The sequence below is a fragment of the Giraffa tippelskirchi genome, chromosome 10, assembly GCF_054371585.1.
Source record: "Giraffa tippelskirchi isolate mGirTip1 chromosome 10, T2T-mGirTip1v1.2.pri, whole genome shotgun sequence".
In the NCBI taxonomy this organism is placed as follows: Eukaryota; Metazoa; Chordata; class Mammalia; order Artiodactyla; family Giraffidae; genus Giraffa; species Giraffa tippelskirchi.
Window position 1 is genome coordinate 63,864,570 of NC_137284.1, and position 20,808 is coordinate 63,885,377.

At 41.5% G+C, this 20,808-nt stretch overlaps 1 pseudogene; it reads left to right on the plus strand.

Annotated features, from left to right (window-relative positions):
• Positions 1-1,840: 1,840 nt before the first annotated feature.
• Positions 1,841-2,807, plus strand: LOC145522364 (elongation factor 1-beta-like; annotated as a pseudogene).
• The last annotated feature ends 18,001 nt before the right edge of the window (positions 2,808-20,808 follow it).

Sequence of the window (20,808 nt, forward strand, 5' to 3'; positions counted from 1 at the left end):
AAATAATGTTAGGTAACCATGTGTTTAGGGGCTTCTCTGGTGGCTCAGCTGGTAAAGAATCCGTTTGCACTGTGGGAGACCTGGGTTCGATCCCTGGGTTGGGAAGATCCCCTGAAGGAGGAAATGGCAACCCACTCCAGCATTCTTGCCTGGAGAACCCCATGGGCAGAGAAGCCTGGTGGGCCCATGGGGTCACAAAGAGTCAGACACGACTGAGTGACAGCACAGCACAGCACAGCACACAGGTGGTAAAGCAGGAAAGAATCCATCTGCCAGTGCAGGAGATGCAAGAGCTGTGAGCTCAATCTCTGGGTCGGGAAGATCCCCTGAAGAAGGAAAATGGTTACCCACTCCAGTATTCTTGCCTGGAAAATTCCATGGACAGAAGGCAGTTCAGTTCAGTTCAGTCACTCAGTCATGTCCGACTCTTTGCGACCCCACAGACTGCAGCAGGGCAGGGAGAGAACAAAGAAAGAGGCAGGTGACTCTAGATTGTAGGTGGCAGTTAATAGGCAAAGGAACTTACATAGAAGGCTTGTCTTGGGCGGCTGCAGAGTAAGTAGATGTCCTCAGCTGCCCACCAGAATCTTAAGAGTTTATGTAGAGGCCTTGACAGTGTTCTGTCTTGTATACCATCCAGATGGTCTCAATAAACATAGCTCTCTCAAGGCTGTGTCCTTGAAACTGTTCCCACTGTGAGAATGGTGGGCAGAGCACACATTCCAAGGGCAAGGGAGGGTGTAAGAAGCCTCCAGGTGTGCAGGTCCAGCTCCTGCTTAACTGGTGGTAATGTTCTCTGGATGATCTCTTCCAACAGTTGGTAGGCTTGGAGAGCAGTAAGGCCTATTGACTTTTGTTGCTGATCCCAGCATGGAGACAGAGAAGACACAGTGAACACATTGGTTTACAATGAGGAAATACTTCCTTTCCTTCTCTTTCTGTTTTCGTTTCCTTCTTCATCCTGACTTTTCCCCATATTTGTCTTTTCCCTTGGTTTGTTGGTCTGTGGTCCATTCTTGAGGAAACAGCCATCTAGAACAGACCTGGATACAAAAGTGAAGAAAAGAAAAAACCCTCTATATCAGAAATCACATTGATAACAAACAAAACACCCAATTCATCTTTAAATTACACCATTAGCACATTGGATAATTCACTTGGGTTAATTATTTTTACTGTATTGTATAATTGTATTTGATCCATCTTTCATTTCATGATTATGCTTTTATTTGTTTACTTTCATTTACCAGCACTACTCACTCCGGTATTCTTGGGCTTCCCTTGTGGCTCAGCTGGTAAAGAATCTGGCTGCAATGCAGAAGACCTGGGTTCGATCCCTGGGTTGGGAAGATCCCCTAGAGAAGGGAAAGGCTACCCATTCCAGTATTCTGGCCTGGAGAATTCCATGGACTGTATAGTCCACGGGGTCGCAAAGAGTCGGACACAACTGAGCGACTTTCACTTTCACTTTTCACCAGCACTTTAATGCATCCTGAGGCTTCATCTGCCGATGGTTTCAGGTAAACTGTGTTCTTTCTGCAAAACGTGCAGTAAATGATTTTCTACTAAAATATGTTAGCTTGGTAGGAACGTATAAGGATGGATCACTGGATTTTCATATTCTATATTTTATCTCTTATAGAAACTTGTGAATTGTTAATCAATTTTTATGGTAAATCAGTATTGAATAAGCATCACTCAACAGTGCTTGAAGCCTGAAGAAACTTAAGACTATACTTAAAAAAAAAAGTTAGCCTTTTTTTCCCTTTTAGCTCTTGCTGTGGAGTGCCTGCGCTTTCCTTTCCCTCTGCTGCCGCCCACTTCCCCATTAGACATCGTCATGGGTTTTGGAGACCTAAAAAGCCCCGCAGGCCTCCAGGTGCTCAACGACGACTTGGCAGACAAGAGCTACATCCAGTGGTATGTGCCATCAACAGCAGATGTGGCGGCAGTATTTGAAGCCGTCTCCAGCCCACCACTTGCCAACTTGTGTCAAGCCCTCCGTTGGTATAGTCACATCACCTCTTATGAAAAGGAAAAGACCAGCCTGTCAGAAGGCCTTGGCCAAGTATGGGCCTGCTAATGTGGCAGACACCACATAACGTGGAGCTCCAGATAGTAAAGATAACGATGATGACATTGATCGCTTTGGATCTGAGGAGGAGGAGGAAAGTGAAGAAACCAAGAGGCTAAGAGAAGAGCGCCTTGCACAGTATGAGTCAAAGAAAGCCGAAAATCCAGACCTTGTTGCCAAGTCTTCCATCTTATTAGACGTGAAAACTTGGGATGGTGAGACAGATCTAGCAAAACTAGAGGAGTGCCTCAGAAGCGTTCAAGAGGATGGCTTGGTCTGCTGCTGCTGCTGCTGCTGCTAAGTCGCTTCAGTCGTGTCCGACTCTGTGCGACCCCATAGACAGCGGCCCACCAGGCTCCGCCGTCCCTGGGATTCTCCAGGCAAGAATACTGGAGTGGGTTGCCATTTCTTTCTCCAGTGCATGAATGGGAAAACAAAGTGAAGTCGCTCAGTCGTGTCCGACTCTTAGCGACCCCATGGACTGTAGCCTACCAGGCTCCTCCGTCCATGGGATTTTCCAGGCAAGAGTACTGGAGTGGGGTGCCATGGCCTTCTCCGTGGCTTGGTCTGGGCCTCTTCTAAACTAGTTCTGGTTGGGTATGGCATTAAAAAGCTTCAAACACAGTGTATAGTTGAAGATTACAAAGTTGGGACAGACATGCTGGAGGAGCAGATCACTGCTTTTGACAAGTATGTACAGTCTGTGGATGTGGCTGCACTCAACAAGATCTAAAATCTATTGTGGATCAGTGGCCTTAAATAAAAGTTTGAAAGATTAAAAAAAAAAAGTTAGGTAAGATAAGTTGCTTCAGTTGTGTCCAACTCTTTGTGACCCCATGGACTGAAGCCCTCCAGGCTCCTCTGTCCATGGGATTCTCCAGGCAAGAATACTAGAGTGGGTTGCCATGCCCTCCTCCAGGGGATCTTCCAATCCAAGGATAGAACCTGAGTCTCTTATGTCTCCTGCACTGGCAGGCGGAGTCTTTACCATTAGTGCCACCTGGAAAGCCCTAGATTGGGATGAGAGCAGACAAATTGATTAATCTTTTTCTAACTCTTTTGCATAAAACTCCAATTATAAACACAGCTCTCTGCCCATCTTCCTGCCACTCCCTGCTTCCACAGACAAGTTGTGCTCTTTATTGTGATTTGGAAAAGACTAACCATAATGGCTAAGTCAGTGCTGTTCAAATAAGAGCTATAATCATATCCACATCATCTCTATGTTTGTTTAAACTCTGTTACCTCTCATGTAAATTACAGAAATTGCCCCTTGTCCCAGAACAACCCTCCCAACCCATTCTCTAGCCCAAGGATAACTAAGGTAATTTTTCTAAAATATACATTTTGCTATTTCTCCCTTTTGCTTAAAATCTTCTGTTGGTCTCCTGTGCTGTGTTCTCTGTTGTTCTGGTCATCTGGAATGATTTCATTACACATGGAAATTAAATGAGATTCTTAAATTTAATATTAGAGGGCACATAAGCCAGTCCTTCCTAGGGCATGGCAGCTGAAAGAGGAGAAGTTCAAGAGCTGTCAATGGCCATATTCTTCACCCCATGCAAGAACCACAAGGAGAAGCAGAGATGAGAGACAGGGAACAAGCTGCTGCTGGTGTTGGAAGCTCTGGTTCAAACTATCCCTAACACTTGCCTGTACCCCTGTCCTTCCAAAAGTTGCTTGTTCTGCCCTTCCTTGTGTCACATAAGATACCCCAGTACATTCCTATAATGTTCCTCCTTTCACCTAGGCTTAGTAGTAGGTTTTTGTCACTTGCAAACAAAAGAGTCTTAGTTAGAACAGCTTGTAAGGAAAAATACAGCTGCTCCTGATACATAGCAAGCACTCTGTTAATCCTTGTCATGATCATTTTCCTGATTTTCAGCATCATCCCTGTAACAAAAGGATACATATCAGTCCTCTTAGGTTACATTAATACAGAATTGGCACTTAAGAACAAATGACTGGTAATGTAATCAACATTACTGCAACTGAAGGAAGAAAAAAATAATAGCTTGTAAGGCCCTTCATGATATGGCCCCAGATTATCAAACCACAGTCTCTGTGTAACTCTTAGGAAGATGCTCAGCTTCAAGTAACAGAACACAGAAAAACAGACTTACAAGGCATTCAGTTCTCTCTCATACCAAGAAGGGTAGACAAAGATAGTGCTAGGAATGGTTTATCAGCTTAACTAAATGATAATGGGGCTTCCCAGGGGGCGCAGTGGTAAGGAATCTTTTGCCAAGCAGGAGCTACAGGAGACAAGGGTTCGATCCTGGGGTCAGGAAGATACCCTGGAAAAGGAAATTGCTCCCGAGTCCAGTATTCTTGCCTGGAGAATCCCATGGACAGAGGAGCCTGGAGGGCTACAGTCCATGGGGTCACAAAGAGTTGGACATGACTTAGAGACTGCTACTGCTACTGCTAAGTCACCTCAGTCGTGTTCGACTCTGTGAGACCCCATAGATGGCAGCCCAGCAGGCTCCGCCGTCCCTGGGATTCTCTAGGCAAGAACACTGGAGTGGGTTGCCATTTCCTTCTCCAATGCATGAAAGTGAAAAGTGAAAGTGAAGTCACTCAGTCGTGTCTGACTCTTAGTGACCCCATGGACTGTAGCCTACCAGGCTCCTCCATCCATGGGATTTTACAGGCAAGAGTACTGGAGTGGACTATACAACAACAAAATGTTAATGCCTTAGCTCTTTGCAATTTGAGTCTTTCCTTGATCCCAAGATAGCAGTAGCAGCTCCAGACAGTCTTTAAGACTTATGTGAGCATCTTCAATAAGGAAGCAGAGGGCAACAGCTTTCTCCTTGGGAGGGTCTGCTTTTAGCCTGGAAAGGAAGCCTCAGCTGACTTGTCCTTAGATCTCATTGGCCAGCACTGGATCACATGCCCAATCCTAGACTCATGATTGTGAAGTGAAAAGTACTTTCATTCATTCTCTAGCTGGCCATAAATCCCTGGACCTGTGCTAGTTATTGAAGGCTTTGTTAGCAGAGTATAGAAAGTAGAGCTGTGTATAGTAAGAAGCCATATCTCCCACACATATATTTCCATTACCACCATCATTGCCACCCCAATTCTAAAAGCCAGTCTAATTGAACTGCCTTCAGCATTCAAACATGCTATACTCTCTGTGGTGTCTGGGTCTTTGCACATGAGTTTTGCTTTACCCAGAACATACTGTCTTTGCTTCATTTACTAACATCTTGGTCTGGATGGCTCCTACTTCTCCCTCTAAGCCTCAGTTTCAATACCACTTCCTTTGAAAAGTCTTCCCTGATCCCCAGTACTCCAGCACCCTTTTGTTATTCCTGTCTTAGACCCTGCCAAACTACAGATTTTCCTCGACTTATGATGGGGCTGTGTCCTGATGAAACCATTTTAATTTGAAAATATTGTAAGTCAAAAATGTATTTAATACACCTAACTTACTGAACATCATAGCTTAGCCCAGCCTACGTTAAGTGTTCTTAGAACACTTACATTAGCCTACAGTTGGGCAAAATCATCTAACACAAAGCCTATTTGATAATAAAGTATTGAATAACTCATGTAACTTACTGAATACTGTACTGAAAGTAAAAAACACAATGGTTGTCTGGATACAGAATGGTTGTAATTGCATGACTGACTGGGAACTGCCTAGTGTCACAAGATAGTATTGTGCCAAATATTTCCAGCACAGGAACAGATCAAAATTCAAAATTCAAAGTATAATTTCTGTTGAATGTGTATCACTTTTGTACTATCACAAGTCAAACTATTATAAGTTGGGGACTGTTTGTATATTGTAATTTTCTGTCTACTTATTTATATTCCCTACTAGATTGTAATCTTTTGTTGGTTTACTGACTGAGTCTTATTTCTCTATGACCTCACCTAGAACTTGTACATAGTAGGTGATCAATAGATACTTGTAAAAGTATTAATAAATGGAGTGAAGCACTTTCAGGGTGCACTGAAAATCAACATGTGTTAAAACCACTTAAAAAAGGTCACGGGGACATAGATGTTAGTTTACTTCTGATTTTTTTTCAAAGGAATAAACAAAAGAGTGTTTTGTTAAAAAAAAATTCCTTACAGACATTTACATTTAAAAGCTTTTGCCATGGTGGTTTCCACAGAAAGAGAATGGAGAAGGATGATTTCTTGCTCAGGTAGAGATGTGTTTATTTTGCTTATCTTACACAAAAACTAAAGATTCTAAGAGTTTTCAAATGGTCTTTAACTAGTTTTTGAGACATATTTTTGCATATGCATTCATAACATAGTAACTAAATGTAGCTGCTAAATGAACTCACTTGCATTTTATAAGATGTTGTCTTATTCTGTAACTACTTGATACCATTAGGAAAAAGCAACAATGTGACGTGACGTGACACTTTCAATTCCTTTTGTAAGCAGATACATTTACATAAACTCTGGGAGTTTGTGATGGACAGGGAGGCCTGATGTGCTGCAGTCCATGGGGTCGCAAAGAGTCGGACACAACTGAGCAACTGAACTGAACTGAAATTTAAATAAGGACTGAACAAATGAATGAAATTAAATTGGAAACAATAATGACCAAATTTGATTAATATAATAGACATAACTTCAAAATTTTAGCACTCTGAAGTTCAATATTGAGATTGTAATTTATATGAAACATTCACTCACAAATTTTTAAAAAGAGAATTTACCAAGCATGATGAGTTGAGGCCTCTTAGGATTTTCAATGTAGTATTGCACTTTTGTGTGTCATACCGTGGTATATTTTGTCAGTGACCACCCCAAAAGCTGCCCATTTGGAGTCGGAGGAGGTTGTCTAACTGGCCCCAGATGCAAGACAAGCATCTCTGCCTTGGCTCTAGGGAGCTAGTGGGTCCAGTCCTGCTGGAATGGTCTGTGACCCTTCTGAAAGCTGTATGGAGCCTATGACAAGCCCCATCAAGACCATCACAGAAGAGACCTTTTCTGTTTGGGAAAATGAAAAGGCTAGTTTAGCAAGTGAGTCTTCATTTTAAGAAATGACTCCTGGCTTATTGCTAGGCTCATATAGAGGCCGAATCTTTCAACCATCTGGCATAAGATGGCCATAGTACCTCAGTTCCTGACCTGAAATGGTATTGTCTCAGACACTTTGCATAATGCCAGTCATTCCCAGCAGTAGTCCACATCAAGTAGACTGAGATGGAAGAGAAACCTATAAGGCTGAGTCTAGGGGAAGCCTAAAGACACAGGTAACTTGTATGAGCAAGCAGTTGCACCTCTACATTACACTTTCTTCCTTATGTCTCCTGGGAGTTTCCTATGATTAGTGGACCAGGGATAGAGTAACCTGACCCTGGTGTACAGACGGCTTTGCAAGATACATTGGAAGTGCTGCTGGTCTTCAGGGTGGCCCTGAACTACAACTGAGAAGTAAAACGCTTACAATGGTTAAATTTTGAGCAGTAATTTTATGATTCACTCTGTCTAGAAAGGAACATATTATTGTCTGCTTTACCTGAGATCAGGATCTGAGCTGATTCTTGAGCTTTTTATTTGGCACAGAGGCGATATTCAAAATCTGTGATAAGAAAGGCAACTGGAATGTAGCAGTGAAACTGGGGCTGAAGACCCTCCCTGTGGTGCCAGATGTTAACCCTAGTATTGCTGGATCATAGGGAGTCAGAGATGTCTCTGAGGGAAGAACCAGAGTGACTTTGGCAATGGTGGATATAATGGGGCAGGGGGTTTGGGATAGTGGCAATGTTTTAGAGATGGTTTAAGGTTGAATGGGGCATTCCTGGTGGCTTGGTGGTAAAGAATCTGTCTGCCAATGCAGGAGACACAAGAGATGCGAGTTTGATCCCAGGGTCGGGAAGATTCCATGGGGAAGGAAATGGCAATCCACACTAGTATTGTTGCCTGGGAAATTCCATGGACGGAGTAGCCTGGAGGGCATGGGGTCGCAAAGAGTCGGACACGACAGAGTGACTGAGCACATACGCAAGGCTGAATGAGTAAATACTGGGCAATTTTGTTGTTCTGGTCTGAGTAGATGAGCAGAGACTTAGAAGGATCAAGACTGGAGAACTGATGACAAGAAGGTTTTGGGAAAGGGTGGATGGATCTTTCAGAATGGGACTAGAGTCTGACAATATCTGTGTCCATGTGAATGCTAAGATGCCTTCATTACAGAAGAGATTCTTAATAACCACACAATTGTACTCATCTTACATACTAGCAAAGTAATGCTCAAAATTCTCCAAGCCAGGCTTCAACAGTATGTGAACCATGGACTTCCAGACGTTCAAGTTGGATTTAGAAAAGGCAGAGGAACCAGAGATCAAAATGCCAATATCTGTTGGATCATAGAAAAAGCAAGAGAATTTCTTTTATTTATTTCTGCTTTATTGAATACTTGAAAGCCTTTGACTGTGTAGATCACAACAGACTGTGGAAAATTCTGAAAGAGATGGGAATACCAGACCACCTGACCTGCCTCCTGAGAAATCTGTATGCAGGTCAAGAAGCAACAGTTAGAACTGGACATGGAACAACAGACTGGTTCCAAACTGGGAAAGGAGTATGTCAAGGCTGTATATTGTCACCCTTCTTATTTAACTTATATGCAGAGTACATCATGCAAAGTGCCAGGCTCGATGAAGCACAAGCTGGAATCAAGATTGCTAGGAGAAATATCACTAACCTCAGATACACAGATGATACCATTCTTATGGAAGAAAGTGAAGAGGAACTAAAGAGCGTCTTGTGAAAGTGAAAGAGGAAAGTGTTAAAGCTGGCTTAAAACTCAACATTCAAAAAACTAAGATCATGGCATCCAGTCCCATCACTTTATGGCAAATAGATGGGGAAACAATGGAAGCAGTGACAGACTTTCTTTTCTTGGGCTCCAAAATCACCACAGATGCTGACTGCAGCCATGAAATTAAAAGACACTTGCTCCTTGGAAGAAAAGCTATGACCAATCTAGATGACATATTAAAAAGCAGAGACATTATTTTGCCGACAAAGTTTCATCTAGTCAAACCTATGGTTTTTCCAGTAGTCACGTATGGATATGAGAGTTGGACCATAAAGAAAGCTGAGAACTGAAGAATTGATGCTTTTGAACTGTGGTGTTGGAGAAGACTCTTGAGAGTCCCTTGGACTGCAAGGAGATCCAACCAGTCACTCCTAAAAGAAATCAGTCCTGAATATTCATTGGAAGGACTGATGCTGAAGCTGAAACTCCAATACTTTGGCCACCTGATGTGAAGAATTGACTCATTGGAAAAGACCCTGGTCCTGGGAAAGATTGAGGGCAGGAGGACAAGGGGACAACAGAGGATGAGGTGGTTGGATGGCATCACCAACTCAATGGACATGAGTTTGGGCAAGCTCCAGGAGTTGGTGATGGACAGGGAGGCCTGGCGTGCTGCAGTCCATGGGGTTGCAAAGAGTCGGACATGACTGAGAGACTGAACTGGGTCTTAATAACCAGGAGAACAGAATGACCTCTTCTGTGCGAGTCAGCCCTCCTCCTTCTCCAGCTAGTCTATTGGTTCACGGACATAACAGTTGTGATGGCCAGGATGGAGGTAATGCTTGAATTCAATAACATAAATTTCCTTTCCTCAAGATTGATTCATATACTGTTAGCAACAATGACTAGCAATGCGCCTCTAGAGGACCTGATCTACTTCCCTGAAGCAGATAAATTATTTTGAGTTGGGAATGCCCTGTCATCATGGAGGAGCAACATGTATCATCTTTCTAGACTTGGATTCTCTCTCCCTGCTTACATGCATCTCAAGCATCGCAGGATTCCATACATGGCTTCTGACAGGTAAGCTCACTGCATTGCAAAAAGAGAAACGTGATAGGCTACTAACTGCCTGGTCTTACTATATAGATACTCAGTCACCCTAATGATGCCACAACACTACCTAAGAAGTGGCTTCCCTGGTGGCTCAGACAGTAAAGAATCTGCCTACAATGCAGGAGAACTGGATTCGATCCCAGGGTCGGGAAGATTTCCTGGTGAAGGGAATGGCTACCCACTCCAGTATTCTTGCCTGGAGAATCCCATGGACAGAGGAGCCTGGTGGGCTACAGTCCATGGGGTCACAGAGTCAGACGTGACTGATGGATTAACACACACACTATCTAAGAAGTAACCCCTTGTGATATTGGTTGGTGTGCTCTGTTGTAGGAAACTGAACATGAGCAGAACCAGTGATCAATATGATTGATTTTGTTTTCGCAGACAGAATGTAACATAGGACCCAGGGGGTGAAGACTTCTCCAACATTATACCTACTTTTTCACTTTCAGAATTTTTTCTTTAATTCTTCTTAAAAGAGCTATTATTTATTTAACTCCTCAGCATAAGGAATTCAGTACTCAGTGAAGGGATGCTTCAGGTAAGGGTTAAAAAAAATGTAAGTTGATTGAATTGGCAGCTGAGACTGCCACCTGGATATGTGAGATTCTTTTTGCAATCAGGGCAAAGATCCTTGGCAAGCTGTGGTGTTGGCTGAAAGCCAGGAGAACTTGGACCAAGCTGAGGAGGAATCTATCTTGTAAGTCAGCATCCTTCTTATGAGTCCCAGCAGAATGGAGGACTTGCACCAGCATTTCCTTGCTAAGTATGCTATTTATTCTCCTGTTTCCTTTTTAAATGATACTTTAAAATAATTAATTTTTTCTCTTCGTTCCTCTTTCTTTCAGGGGTATACAATGTTATCTAAGTAGTGGTTGAGTTTATCATGTAGTCTATAGGCTGTAGAATACTGAAATGGGATTGTGACAGAACTGAAGAGGAATGGACACAAGCCAGTGGAAGCCAGAGGTCCTGGCCAATATCTTACCTCTGTGTGCAGTGGCTGGAAATGACTGTGGTTGCCTCCCACTGCAGTTGTGTGAGGACTGGTTGGGTCTTGTGTTATGAGTGATTTTTTTGGGGGGGGATATAGGGGAAAAGGGAGAAGGCAATGGCACCCCATTCCAGTACTCTTGCCTGGAAAATCCCATGGACGGAGGAGCCTGGCGGGCTGCAGTCCATGGGGTCGCTAAGAGTGGGACACGACTGAGCGACTTCACTTTCACTTTTCCCCTTCATGCACTGGAGAAGGAAATGGCAACCCACTCCAGTGTTCTTGCCTGGAGAATAGCAGGGACGGCAGAGCCTGGTGGGCTGCAGTCTATGGGGTCACACAGAGTCGGACACGACTGAAGCGACTTAGCAGCAGCATAGGGGAAAAAGGTATGTATTAGAGGGAGAGAGAGAAGGGAGGAGAGGAAGGGAGAGAGAGAGAAAGAGAAAGATTGTGTGACAGAGACAGAGAATGAATGAATGAGTGTGTGTGTGTGGGTGTGTGTGTGCGTGCACGCGCGCACATGTATATGTATGGGCAGCCAGAGAGTGGATTGTAGCAGATAGCTTTAGGGTATCTGTATGGTCAATTGTGATGTCTCCTTTTTCAGAAAGATTGTTACTTTGCCCATGGACATGGGCCCAGGAGATTTTCTCTGTGCTATGTGATTCTGTCTACCTGGCCATGGATGTTTGTCTGGGAGTTGCTACCTGATCACATTCTGCAGCTTGACCATTACCATTTGGAATGATGAGAAAGAGAGTTGGAAAGCCATTTGATCCCTGTCACTTTAGGGAAGATTCTAGAGAGAGATTTATAAACTCCCTGATGCCCTGGAGACTTCCCACTTCCTGCCTTTTTGAGCCTTTGTCCTTCACCCCTCTTTGGATTTCATGAAATGCTCTGAAACCCTTCCCATAACCTTCCTTTGTTGTCTAAACTAGCCAGAGTTGTTTCATGTTCCTCACAACCAAAGAACATTAGTTAGCTAATACAAAAATTAAAGACTACCTATGTATGGAGTGATCATGGATGTGGTTGCTTAATTTTAATGAAAAATCAATTATTTGTGAAGAAGAAAACTACAAGAAGAAAGGAAGACTTCCAAACTTACCTCTTTCTTCATGGGGTTATATTGCCCTCCTTATTCCCTTAATTCTGGGTGGGAAAAAAATCAGCATTAATTACTGGAATAATCACATTTATTTTTCTAAAGTTAAATTTTGGATATACAGAGGAGATGACATGGGGAGGGATGAAAAACACCATCTGGAATGATTAGTAGCCGAGCATATCTGGTTTTGTGAGAACTAGTTCAGATGGACAAGAAGTGAAGATACATAGACTTGGAGTAAAGGCAAGCAGATGATCAAAACAAGTATAAATACATAAGCCAGATGAAGTCCTACAACACTAGCTTCCTCACTCCTCTACTGTTTTACTAATCCTGCTGCTGCAGAGACAAAAGTAGACCTTCCGGTTGTAGTGGATACAGACAGTAAAGAAACTTGCCAAATAAATAAAATTATGCATTGGTCTCTTTAGGTATATTATTCATTAATGTCACCTTCTTCCTGGTCTTTCCAGCTTTCTTCTCATTGAAATATAATAACCTCTAATGTATATTAATGAAGTTGTTCTCAAATCTTAGTAATCCTAAAAATTACCTAGGAAGTTCTTGTTAAAATGCATATTCTGGGCCAGCCCCTCAGAGGTCCTAATTTATTAGGTTCAAGATGGGACCCAGGAAGCTCAACTTTTAATAAAAACCAAGATTTTCAAAGGCAGTTAGTCACTGGTTGAGTGACCACATGTAAGTTATTTTCCAAGCGAGAAAGTTTTTGAGAGGGAAGTGAGCTGCTACTAACAAATAATTATACTGGAAGGACAGGTACAAACCAGCACTGTCCCATGCAAATCATCACAGGGCCAGTAATTGATCATACTTGAGAAACACAGCTAAGTGAAATGAAATTTCAGTCATAGCAACTCAGACTATCCACATTTAAGCTGATCGTGGTTATAAAAGTCCTTGTTATATATGAGACATTTAGGCCTTAAGAAAAGGCCTTTTGGAAGTCCTTTTATTTTTCAGGCGGGGAATTGCCTGCCTGCTGTATCCCAGAAAACTAATATAACCTTTGGTAGACTTGTTTTACCCAGTTATTTTTGAGACAATTCAAGAACTTTTAAATCCCGATAAGTCTCCTTTTTTCTTCCCTCCTTTTGTTCCTCACTCCCCACCCTCATTCCCTCGCCAATTTTTTAAATCAAATATTCATTGAGGAATCCAGAAGACTGAGAAAGTCAGCCAGGGAGAATGCAACCACGGACCCTCATTCCTTTTACTCTTAATACAATGCAGAGACAGTCCAGCTCCCGCAACCAGGGCAATTTTCTACTCTTCTGGAGAGATGTTTAGCCAACATCATTAAAAATACAACAGAACCATATTTTGCTTTAATGCTAGTTTAGCAATTCAACCAGAAACACATTAATCTTGAATGTTTAAAGGACTAGTTACACCAAAATATTTTTAAGCAACCTTAGACTGTAAATGGGAAATTTTGTCTCTTTTGTCTGGCATGGTTGTCATTGTGTTTAAGAGTTACTTCTGTTGTGGGTGAAGATTAGGTTTCACTTTGTTCATTTCCAGTTAATTTTGGGTTTGCATTGTAGAAAGCAGATCAAGTGTAAGCACAGATAGTAAGAAATGAAAAGTAAGCATCTGCTGGGCAGGAGGAAGGCATTACTTGCTGCAAAAGTAAATTAGTCACATTCACAGTGACAAAGACAAATCAATGTTTCTCTAAAAAATTCTGACTTCTTGAATTATTTGCCCCATAGAAAATGATCCACCTCCCCAATTTTTTTTAAAAACTGTATTTTAAAGTATATTTGATAAATGCATCCAACATTTTAAAAAATAATTTTATGCACTTATTTATTTTGGCTGTGCTGGGTCTTTGTTGCTGAGTGGGCTTTTCTCTGATTGCAGTACACGGACTTCCATTGCAGTGGCTTCTCTCGTTGTAGAGCATGGGCTCTAGGGCTTGCGGGCTTCAGTCATTGCGGCGAAGCGGCGTGTGGGCTCAGTAGTTGTGGCTCCTGGGCTCTAGAGCACAGGCTCAACAGTCGTGGTGCACAAGCTTAGTTGCTCCAAGGCATTTGGGATCTTTCTGGATCAGGGATCGAACCCATGTCTCCTGCCTTGGCAGGCAGATTCTTTACTACTGAGCCACCAGGGAAGCCCCATCTTCTCAATTTTTAAAGTTAAGAGTTGTAGTGAGCTTGGAAGAGCTTTATGATTACTTTTTCTCTTCTTTATCAAAAAAGAAAAGGGATTTACTTAGGAAGATAAAATCTCCATTCTTTGATCTTTGTTGATACTGTGTCATCTTAAAGATGTTTTTAGACTTGGAACAACATGAAACACTTTGACAGAGAGATACATATTTTTTTTTAAATAACTATTTTTCCCTTTGACATTTCATCTTTGATATACTAATTACTGGAAACACAATTTAACAATCACAAGATAAAATTCTTAATTTAGACTTAGTTTTCCTTAAGGAATTCAATAAGAAGCAAATGTCAACTTTAAATAAACCTTTGTTTAATGCATAGGCCATACTGTGGTATGTGTATTTTCTATAAAATAAATGTCACTTTCAGCTTCTGTTAACCCACATTATACTGGGAAATTTCCTAATGGCTCTTTCAGACATTTTTTTCTTTCTGTAAATCTATTACTGTGAAACTAGTTCCTTCCTGACTTCCTGTTATGCTTCCCTGCTATTGCATTATTGGTATTTATTGTGTTGGAATAATCTATCTTTATAAATTAATTTTGTCTTTTTGTCTTGATTTTTTCAATGCTCTTGATTTTTTCAACTTATATTAGCATTTTAATTATTAATTGCTTTTTGAAGAGGCATTCATACTTAAATGAGATTTATTCTGTTTGCAAAATTTAATTAAAATTTCCTTCTTCCTCAATACATTAAACTTGTAATTGTTCTTGGATTTTAATATTTTCTATTATTTCAAATCAATAATGGAGAATGAAAACATTCACGTGCTAGGTCACTTCAGTCATGTTTGACTCTTTGTGACCCCATGGCCCACCACACTCCTCTGTCCATGGGATTCTCCAGGCAAGAGTCCTGGAGTGGCTCCTGCAGAAGATCTTTCCGAATTAGGGGCTGAACCCGCATTTCTATGTCTCCTGCATTGGCAGGTGGGTTCTTACCACTAGTGCCACCAGCAGCTTGACCATGATTTGTTTTATTGTCTTTGAGATACCTTGACTATAAAAACACATTCTTCTATTTCTGCTTTGTACAGAAAGTTTTTCTATAGTGCTTTATCTATAAACTTACATATCCCACAGTTGTGTTATTCATCTTCCCTGTGTCCATTCACTCAGCCAGATATTCATTGAGCACCTATCATTAATCAGATATTGACAGGTTATGTTTGTTATTGTATCTTTCCAATTGCAATCTGTTTTGTATTATATTTCTAATGCTGCTCACAGAAAGTATGCTTGAAACAAACTCTTACTTTGATTTATTCTCTTGCATAGTTAATTGAAGTATAGTGTGTTTATAGATTTAAGAGCCAAGACTACTAAATAAATACACTAGCAGTTATGATAATTCTAAAACTGTCTGGTGAAATCATATATCTGTTGTGATGGTCTTTGGGCACATATAAAATTTCAATGAAATTTGCAAAAATTATGGAAAACTTGATGACCTTTCAGTTCAGTTCAGTCACTCATTCATGTCCGACTCTTTGTGACCCCATGGACTGCAGCACACCAGGCTTCCCTGTCCATCACCAACTCCTGGAGCTTGCTCAAACTCATGTCCATCTAGTTGGTGATGCCATCCAAACATCTCATCCTCTGTCGTCCCCTTCTGCGCCTGCCCTAAATCTTTCCCTCCATCAGGGTCTTTTCAAATGAGTCAGCTCTTTGCATCAGGGGGCCAAAGTATTGGAGTTTCAGCTTCAACATCAGTCCTTCCAGTGAACACCCAGGACTGATCTGCTTTAAAAGGATGGACTGGTTGGATCTCCTTGCAGTCCAAGGGACTATCAAGAGTCTTCTCCAATACCACATGATGACCTTTACTGGCAATAATTTTAGTTAAAATGGCAAATTAAACACAAATAAATACAAGTTGTAACTTAGTATCATTTACTCTGCACCAATGTGTGGCCCAGTCATAAGAAATCCACCTGCAATGTAGGAGATGCAGGAGGCACAAGTTCAATCCCTGGGTGGGCAAGATGCCCTGGAGGAGGAAGTGGCAACTCACTCCAGTATTCTTGCCTGGGAAATCCCATGGGCAGAGAAGCCTGGCCGGCTACAGTCAATGGGACTGCAAAAATCAGACATGACTTAGTGAGTAAACCACAACCACAATGTGGTCAACTCAGTAATTTCATCTATCACAAAAAATCTAGATAAATATGAAAAATTCTTGGCAGTCAAGTTGAAATTATTCCATTCACAAAAAAAAGACCTTTTTCAATTAAAGTTTTGTTCACAGGTTACCCTATGGAAAAAGAATCAGGAAAAATGGAAAATAAATTTAAAATAGTTTGCTCAAATGACTTAATTAATTAGAAGCCATTGCTCTTAGCCAACTCTGCTCAGCCAGGATTGTTAGAGCAGAAGTACCTTATAGAGCAACTAAACTGTTTTTATAGAGCAGCTTTTACTGGGCCCCTTTAATAAAGTCTATTTTGTTAGTTTAATTTCTATTAGAACAAACGTACACACACACACATTATAAGGTTACAATTCATCTCAAAATCTTGGGATACAGGAACATCCAAACCAAATTCTAGTTCAGTTCAGCCTCACTGAGCAGATATTTACAGAACACCTACTCTGATTCAGGCAGAATGCTGGGAAGCAAGATGATTCCTCTGAATCCTGAGCAAGGACGAAGGCTTATTTATGCTAGATTTCATTGGAAACACTTGAAACCCCACTGCCAGCTGAATAGGGTGAGACACAGTTCTGAGCAGTGTTTAAACATTTGATCGTCTCTGTTTCAGCGTGCTCATTTCCTAGTGCCTAGAGATGTGGCACGGTCTTCCCTGGTGGCTCAGTGGTCAAGAAATCACCTATCAACGCAGGAGACGTGGGTTCGATCCTCGGGTTGGGAAGAGCCCCTGGAGAAGGAAATGGCAACCCACTCCAGTTTTCATACCTGGGAAATCCCATGGACAGTGGCGCCTGGGAGGCTACCGTCCATGGTGGCCCAGAAGAGTCAGACACGACTTAGCGTCTAAACAACAACAGAGATGTGGCAGGATACAAGAGAAGCCCCAGACTCTGCCCCTGCCTCTTACTGGTGGTCTCGTCACCTTCTGTTCAGCTGGATCTCTTGCCTATTGCTCTACTATTGGGAAATTTGATCTTCTCCTTGAAGTTCCCAACTGCTGTCTAAACTAGGTTTATTCATCTTTGTAGTCACTGGTTTTTCCAGGACTTAATATTTTATCTTTCAAAGTGTACCTTTTTTCCTGAGATTTATTTTTCACTTGCAATACCTGCTTTTATTGTTGAAAACATCCTACAAAATTTATAGATTACATTTTTTTTCTTGAGTTAGTTTTTTCACTCCTCAGAAGATACAAGTTATAAAGTCACTTGCAACTGAGGCTAAATCATTCTTGTTTCTAATCCAATACCTGAAATAGTGTTCTAGCTCCTACAGACTGTTGGTATTAGTTTTCTTAGTTTGATCCATGTGACTCTGAAGAATTTGTAGTGCGTGTGAATGTAAAAGTACCTAATATGAGCAGGATTCAACAAAATGTCCTGTGCGTGCTTACTGAGTATGGTGCTTAATGGTGTTGCTCAGGAAGAATCATGGCACCTGTAGTTCAGCATCCTGAGGAATTCAGACTGTAGTTAGGAAAGGCCACTTCTCACCAGATGGAGTTTAAAAATGCTGACAGGTGTCCCATTCTGAATCAGTCTAGTATTTGAGCTTTTCTCTAGGAAATAAAATTAAAAAAATATTGGACATAAAGATAACCTGATGTATATATCTGTTTTATTGTGAAGAGATCTATTAGAATTTTCACATATCTGAAAGTAACTCAGTCGTGTCTGACTCTTTGCGACCTATGGACTGTAGCCCACCAGGATCCTTTGTCCATGGGATTTCTCAGGCAAGAATATTGGAGTGGGTTGCCACTCCCTTCTCCAAGGGCTCTTCCCCACCCAGGAATTGAACCCAGGTCTCCTGCATAGCAGATTCTTTACCATCTGAGCCATCAGGGAAACCCTGATGTATCTAGTGCTGAGATATTTGCTATTGATCCATTTCCCCCTTGGCATCATGAGTAGATGAAGTTCTATGCATGTGGACTAAGGTTCAGAGCAGAACCAGCAGCAAGCATTCTGATTATAGTAATCTCACTCATTATAGAATTTTCTTTTAATGAGGTTTATTTCTAGTTGGATATATTGGGTTTATATTTGATGCTCGCTAAAGTGTGAAAGTATTGGTCGCTCAGTCTTGTCCAACTCTTTGAGACTCCATGGACTGTAGCATACTAGGCTCATCTGTTCATGGAATTCTCCAGGCAAGAATACTGGAGTGGATAGCCATTCTCTTCTCCAGGGGATCTTCCCTACCTGGGGATTGATTCCCGGTTTCCTGCACTGCAGGCTGATCCTTTACTTTCTGAGCTACTAGGGAAGCCCTGATGCTTGTCAAGTACTCAGAAAATGATCATTTGAAAGAATGTATGAATGAATGAACAAATGGACTGGAAAGTACTAAAATAAAGCTAATTCTGTGCTCTGCCTCTAAGAACAATTTATAAAAGTAGACAATTTAAATTACCCTCAGAAGTTGAATCTAGTAAGGACATGGATAAGATTTAAGCAAAGCCAGAACAACGTATGTAGGGTAGGGGTGAGGTAATGAGAAATGTACCATAAGTTATTGAGGACTTACTACCCACCCATGCTACAAACTTCCACAGATGTTATCTTCTTTAAATCACAAAATAATCCTATAGACAAGTCTTGTTTTACAAGAAAGGACAGAGAGGCTCTGAAAGTTAGGTCACTATCCAAGATTATACTGCCTACGCGTGGTGGACCCCAGATTAAACTTCCAACACCACAGCTAGTGATCATGTGACAATGGCCTTACTGAATTATGATATTATTCTCCTGAAACAAATGGAATCCCCACAGCTATAAGGTGAGTTCAGGCTTGAGAAGGAATGAAAAAAGAAATATTGCATAAGATTTCATTCATCAGGGAACTATGAGAATTTAGGGACACAAATTAGCCTAAAAGATATGAATTCCAGACCAATTTGTTTATTGAATATTAATTTATGATTTATGTGTTCATTCAATAAGGATTGATTTGTTATCCTCCAGGTGCCGTGAGCCCACGCTGCTCACAGCTGGCGTGGGTCTTGAGTACTTCTGTGGTTGTTGTCACTGTTCAGTTGCTAAGCTGTGTTTGACTTTTTGCAATCCCATGGACTGCAGCACACCAGGCTCCTCTGTCCTCCACTACTGGAGTTTGCTCACATTCACGCCTATTGAGTCGGTGATGTTATCTAACCATCTGATCCACTCCTGCCCTCCTTCTCCTATTGCCTTCAATCTTTCCCCGCATCAGTACGTCTCTGGTAGTATGCTGCATTTTATTGGGCTCTCCCAAAATCTATGTGTGTATGATCTGTCCTTGAATCCACCCACAAAAACTCAAGATGGTAATTTGCCTCTTGATTGTAGCTGCCGGTTTCCCAGTTAGTGACAGAGTCAGATCTAAAGGAGAGGTAAGAGCCAAAGGAGGTAATTTGTCTTCATTTCTGCTGATAAGCCCACTCAGGCAAGTTTTTCTGAGGCTATGAAAATCTGGAAAGCTGTCTCATGTATTACCCACAGAATCTGGAAGCTCTGTGGCTAAATTGCAAAGATAAGCTAATAAGTGTATATTATCCAATAACAGACGCTGAATTATCTAATCTTTCTTTCATATTAGAAGGTGGCCTGGGAACACCAGGTGTTAGAAATAGGCTTTCTTGTCACGTGTCTGACCAGTTGCATGTGCATAAAGTGTACAGGTGAAACACCTAAACCAGATTAAAAATTAACCCGTTAATTGTGAGTAGAACAGAGATAAAGTGAGCCTTGACAATGCTGAAGTGCTATAACATATGTGATGTTATTGTGAGTCCTTTATGATGAACTTCAATGGACTGGTTATGTCACAGTTAGTAGATATTAAAATCCCACAAAGATTTTCTTATGGACAGCTAGGTGGTATAAGGGAACACTTCTCTAACTTTAATATGCATCTGAATCCCTTGGGGATCTTCTTAAAATCCAGGTTCAGATTCAACAGGTCTGGGATGATGTTTGAGGTTTTTCACTTCTATAAAACTCTCTGATGATACAGATGCTGCTGGTTCATGGACCACATTTTGATTAGCACAGATGAAAAATCGAGGGCATTATTGTCCTTCAATTCATGAGAATTTATGAAACTTTTGCCCTAAAAAATGTATACAATATTTATTAGCTATAATTATTATATACACTATATATATATATATATATATATATATATATATATATATATTGGAGAAGGAAATAGCAACCCACTCCAGTACTCTTGCCTGGAAAATCCCATGGACAGAGGAGCCTGGTAGGCTACAGTCCATGGGGTCGGTAAGAGTCGGACATGACTGAGCAACTTCATTTTCACTTTTCCCTTTCATGCACTGGAGAAGGAAATGGCAACCCACTCCAGTGTTCTTGCCTGGAGAATCCCAGGGATGGTGGAGCCTGGTGGGCTGCCGTCCATGGGGTCGCGC